The sequence below is a fragment of the Arachis hypogaea genome, chromosome 16 (assembly GCF_003086295.3).
Source record: "Arachis hypogaea cultivar Tifrunner chromosome 16, arahy.Tifrunner.gnm2.J5K5, whole genome shotgun sequence".
NCBI lineage: Eukaryota > Viridiplantae > Streptophyta > Magnoliopsida > Fabales > Fabaceae > Arachis > Arachis hypogaea.
In genome coordinates this window covers 46,991,370-46,997,189 of record NC_092051.1, presented here as the reverse complement: position 1 = coordinate 46,997,189, position 5,820 = coordinate 46,991,370, and the positions used below count along the sequence as shown (strand labels likewise).

At 36.3% G+C, this 5,820-nt stretch overlaps 1 non-coding gene across 1 annotated transcript; it reads right to left on the bottom strand.

The window, feature by feature from the left end:
• Positions 1–3,846: 3,846 nt before the first annotated feature.
• Positions 3,847–3,954, bottom strand: LOC112760722 (small nucleolar RNA R71). Its single transcript, XR_003181149.1, has one exon. It is a non-coding gene; the product is annotated as a small nucleolar RNA R71 (small nucleolar RNA).
• Positions 3,955–5,820: the final 1,866 nt, after the last annotated feature.

The following is a 5,820-nucleotide window of genomic DNA, read 5'->3' as shown; positions in this document are numbered from 1 at the left end:
ATGATGTTGAAGTAGATTTCTCTCAACCTCCAGCTTATGACTTGAGTGACGAGGAAGACGTAGAAGACTTTGATCAAGATGCAGTTGCAGTTGAAGAATCTTGTGAAGAAGTGGAGGAATTCACAGAAGAATACAAGGGAGTAAAGTGATGAGCGGATAATTTATACGCTTTTTGGCATTATTTTTACATAGTTTTCAGTATAATTTAGTTAGTTTTTAGTATATTTTTATTAGTTTTTAAATAAAAATCACATTTCTGGACTCTACTATGAGTTTGTGTGTTTTTCTGTAATTTCAGGTATTTTCTGGCAGAAATTGAGGGACTTGAGCAAAAATCAGATTCAGAGGTTGAAGAAGGACTGCAGATGCTGTTGGATTCTAACCTCCCTGTACTCAAAGTGGATTTTCTGGAGCTACAGAACTCCAAATGGTACGCTCTCAATTGCGTTGGAAAGTAGACATCCAGGGCTTTCCAGAGATATATAATAGTCCATACTTTTATTAAGGATAGACGACGTAAACTGGCGTTGAACGCCAGTTCCATGCTGCATTCTAGAGTCAAACGCCAGAAACAGGTTACAAACTAGCGTTCAACTCCAAGAAAGACCTCTACACGTGTAAAGCTCAATGCTCAGCCCAAGTACACACCAAGTGGGCCCCAGAAGTGGATTTCTGCATCATTTACTTATCTCTATAAATCCTAGTAACTAGTTTAGTATAAATAGGACTTTTTACTATTGTATTTACATTCTCTTTAATTAGTTTTATGCTATCTTAGACCTTTATGGGGGCTGGCCATTCGGCCATGCCTGAACCTTCATCACTTATGTATTTTCAACGGTAGAGTTTCTACACACCATAGCTTAAAGTGTGGAGCTCTGCTATTCCTCAAAGATTAATGCAAAGTACTACTATTTTTCTATTCAATTCAACTTATTCCGCTTCTAAGATATTCATTCACACTTCAATATGATGGATGTGATGATCGTGACAGTCATCATCATTCTCAACTTATGAACGCGTGCCTGACAACCACTTCTGTTCTACCTTAGATTGAATGGATATCTCTTGGATATCTAATACAGGGGACCGAGTCCGAGTCATTAGTGTCTTCGTGGTATAAGTTAGAACCCATGGACGGCCATTCTTGAGAATCCAGAAAGTCTAAACCTTGTCTGTGGTATTCCGAGTAGGATTCAGGGATTGAATGACTGTGACGAGCTTCAAACTCGTGAGTGTTGGGCGTAGTGACAGACGCAAAAGGATCAATGGATCCTATTCCAGTATGATCGAGAACCGACAGATGATTAGCCATGCAGTGACAGCGCATTAGACCATTTTCACTGAGAGGACAGGTGGCCATTGACAATGATGATGCCTAACATACAGCTTGCCATGGAAAGGAGTAGGAATGGTTGGATGAAGACAGCAGGAAAGCAGAGGTTCAGAGGAACGAAAGCATCTCTATACGCTTATCTGAAACTCTCACCAATAAATTACATAAGTATCTCTATCCTATTTTAATTATCTTTTAGTACACTATAATCTCTTAATACATTTGAATCCGCCTGACTGAGATTTACAAGGTGACCATAGCTTGCTCCAAGCCGACAATCTCCGTGGGATCGACCCTTACTCACGTAAGGTTTATTACTTGGATGACCCAGTGTACTTGCTAGTTAGTTGTACGAAGTTGTGAAACAGAATTAAGAACATGAACGTGCGTATTGAGTTTTTATCGCCGTTACCAAGGAAGGAATGATCACGATTTCACACACCAAGTTTTTGGCGCCGTTGCCGGGGATTGTTCGAGTTTGGACAACTGACGGTTCATCTTGTTGCTTAGATTAGGTAATTTTATTTTACTTTTAAGCTTTTATTTCTTATTTTCGAAAAAAAAATATATATTTCTTCTTTTTCGTTTTTCCCAAAATAATTTTCGAAAAAAAAATTAACAAAATCATAAAATCAAAAATATTTTTGCGTTTCTTGTTTGAGTCTAGAGTCAAGTTTCAAGTTTGGTGTCAATTGCATCTTTTTGATTTTCTAAAAAAAAAATTAAAAAAAATATTTTCAAAAATTTCATGCATTGCATTCTTCATGATCTTCAAGTTGTTCTTGGCTAGTCTTCTTGTTTGATCTTCATATTTTCTTGTTTTGTGTCTTTTCTTGTTTTTCATATGCATTCTTGAAATATTAATGTCTAAAGAATAAAAATTTTTAAGTTTGGTGTCTTGCATGTTTTCTTTTCTTGAAAATTTTTCAAAAATAAGTTCTTGGTGTTCATCTTGACATTCAAAGTGTTCTTGGTGTTCATCTTGACATTCATAGTGTTCTTGCATGCATCACATGTTTTGATCCAAAATTTTCATGCATTGAGTCTTTGGGTTGTTTTTCTCTTTCTTTATTAAAATTCAAAAATAAAAAAAATATCTTTCCCTTTTTCACTCATAAATTTTCGAAAATTTGAGTTGACTTTTTCAAAACTTTTTAAAATTTAGTTGTTTCTTATGAGTCAAATCAAATTTTCAATTTAAAAATCTTATCTTTTTCAAATCTTTTTCAAAAATCAAATCTTTTTCATTCTTCTTTCATAATTTTCGAAAATTCCAAAATGATTTTCAAAAATATTTTTCTTATTTTGTTTCATAATTTCAAATCTTTACTAACAATTAATGTGATTGATTCAAAAAAATATTAAGTTTGTTACTTGCCTTATAAGAAAGGTTCAATCTTTAAACTCTAGAATCATATCTTTTTAGTTTCTTGTTAGTCAAGTAATCAACTTTAATTTTCAAAATCAATTCTTTTCAAATTTCTTTTTCAAATCTTTTTCAAATTAAGTTTCAATCACATCTTTTTCAAAATTTAATTTCAAAATCTTTTCTAACTTTTTATCTTTTCAAATTTGATTTTCAAATCTTTTTCAATTAACCACTTTATTTTTTGTTTCAATCATATCTTTTTCAAAACTACCTAACTAATTCTCTCTCTCTAATTTTCGAAAATCCCTTCCCACTTTTTTAAAATTTCATTTTAATTAACTAATTATTTTTAATTTTAATTTAATTCAATTTCAATTTTAATTTTTGAAATTTAACTTTAAATTTTATTTTTTATTTTGTTAAATTTTCGAATTCTTCTCGCATCTCTAATCTCCTTCTATTTATTTATTCATCCATTAACACTTCTATCCTCACCCTTGTGTTTGGATTTTCCATCTTCTATTCCTATCTTCTTCTACTCACATAAAGGAATCTCTATACTGTGACATAGAGGATTCCATCTTTTCTTTTCTGTTTTCTTCTTTTTCATATGAGCAGGAACAAGGATAAGAACATTCTTGTTGAAGCTGATCCTAAACCTGAAAGGACTCTGAAGAGGAAGCTAAGGGAAGCTAAAGCACAACTCTCTGGAGACAATCTAACAGAAATTTTCGAAAAAGAAGACAATATGGCCGAAAATAATAACAATGCAAGGAAGATGCTTGGTGACTTTACTGCACCTAATTCCAATTTACATGGAAGGAGCATCTCAATTCCTGCCATTGGAGCAAACAACTTTGAGCTTAAACCTCAATTAGTTTCTCTGATGCAACAGAACTGCAAGTTTCATGGACTTCCATCCGAAGATCCTTTTCAGTTCTTAACTGAATTCTTGCAGATCTGTGATACTGTTAAGACCAATGGGGTTAATCCTGAGGTCTACAGGCTTATGCTTTTCCCGTTTGCTGTAAGAGACAGAGCTAGAGTATGGTTGGACTCTCAACCTAAAGACAGCCTGAACTCTTGGGATAAGCTGGTCACGGCTTTCTTAGCCAAGTTCTTTCCTCCTCAAAAGCTTAGCAAGCTTAGAGTGGATGTTCAAACCTTCAGACAGAAGGAAGGTGAATCCCTTTATGAAGCTTGGGAGAGATACAAGGAACTGACGAAAAAGTTTCCTTCTGACATGCTTTCAGAATGGACCATCCTGGATATATTCTATGATGGTTTGTCTGATCTATCAAAGATGTCACTAGACCATTCTGCAGGTGGATCCATTCACCTAAAGAAAATTCCTGCAGAAGCTCAAGAACTCATTGACATGGTTGCTAATAACCAGTTCATGTACACTTCTGAGAGGAATCCTGTAAGTAATGGGACGCCTCAGAGGAAGGGAGTTCTTAAAATTGATACTTTGAATGCCATATTGGCTCAGAACAAAATATTGACTGAGCAAGTCAATATGATTTCTTAGAGTCTAGATGGATTGAAGGAATCATCCAACAGTACTAAAAAGGCATCTTCTAAAGAAGAAGCTTATGATCCTGAGAACCATGCAATAGCAGAGGTGAATTACATGGGTGAACCCTATGGAAACACCTATAATCCCTCATGAAGAAATCATCCAAATTTCTCATGGAAGGATCAACAAAAGCCTCAACAAGGCTTTAACAATGGTGGAAGAAACAGGTTTAGTAATAGCAAGCCTTTTCCATCATCCACTCAGCAACAGATAGAGAGCTCTGAGCAGGATCTATCCAGCTTAGCAAACATAGTCTCTGATCTATCTAAGGCCACTCTAAGTTTCATGAATGAAACAAGGTCCTCCATTAGAAATTTGGAGGCACAAGTGGGCCATCTGAGTAAAAGGATCACTGAAATCTCTCTTAGTACTCTCCCAAGCAATACAGAAGAAAACCCAAAAGGAGAGTGCAAGGCCATTGAATTGATCATCATGGCCGAACCTACAAGAGAGGGAGAGGACGTGAACCCCAGTGAGGAAGACCTCCTGGGACGTCCAGAGATCAATAAGGAGTTTTCTTCTGAGGAACCAAAGGACTCTGAGGCTCATCTGGAGACCATAGAGATTCCATTAAACCTCCTTATGCCATTCATGAGCTCTGACGAGTATTCTTCTTCTGAAGAGAATGAAGATGTCACTGAAGAGCAAGTTACCAAGTACCTTGGTGCAATCATGAAGCTGAATGCCAAATTATTTGGTAATGAGACTTGAGAAGATGAACCTCCCTTGCTCATCAATGAACTAAGTGATCTGGATCAACTGAGATTGCCTCAGAAGAAATAAGATCCTGGAAAGTTCTTAATACCTTGTACCATAGGCACCATGACCTTTGAAAAGGCTCCATGTGACCTTGGGTCAGGGATAAACCTCATGCCCCTTTCTGTAATGGAGAAACTGGGAATCTTTGAGGTGCAAGCTGCTAGAATCTCATTAGAGATGGCAGATAACTCAAGAAAACAAGTTTATGGACTAGTGGAGGACGTGTTAGTAAAGGTTGAAGGCCTTTACATCCCTGCTAATTTCATAATCCTAGACACTGGGAAGGATGACGATGAATCCATCATCCTTGGAAGACCCTTCCTAGCCACAGCAAGAGCTGTGATTGATGTGGACAGAGGGGAATTGATCCTTCAACTGAATGAGGACTACCTTGTGTTTAAAACTCAAGGATCTCCTTCTGTAACCATGGAGAGGAACCATGAAAAGCTTCTCTCACTGCAGAGTCAACCCAAGCCCCCACAGTCAAACTCTAAGTTTGGTGTTGAACCCCCACAACCAAACTCTAAGTTTGGTGTTAGGAGGTTCCAACCTTGCTCTGAACATCTGTGAGGCTCCATGAGAGCACACTGTCAAGCTATTGACATTAAAGAAGCGCTTGTTGGGAGGCAACTCAATGTTATCTAATTATATTTATTTATTTTCTATTGTTATTTCATGTTTTATCAGGTTGATGATCATGTGGAGTCACAAAAAACTACTAAAAAATCGAAAATAGAATGAAAAACAACATTGAAAATAGCACACCCTGGAGGAAGG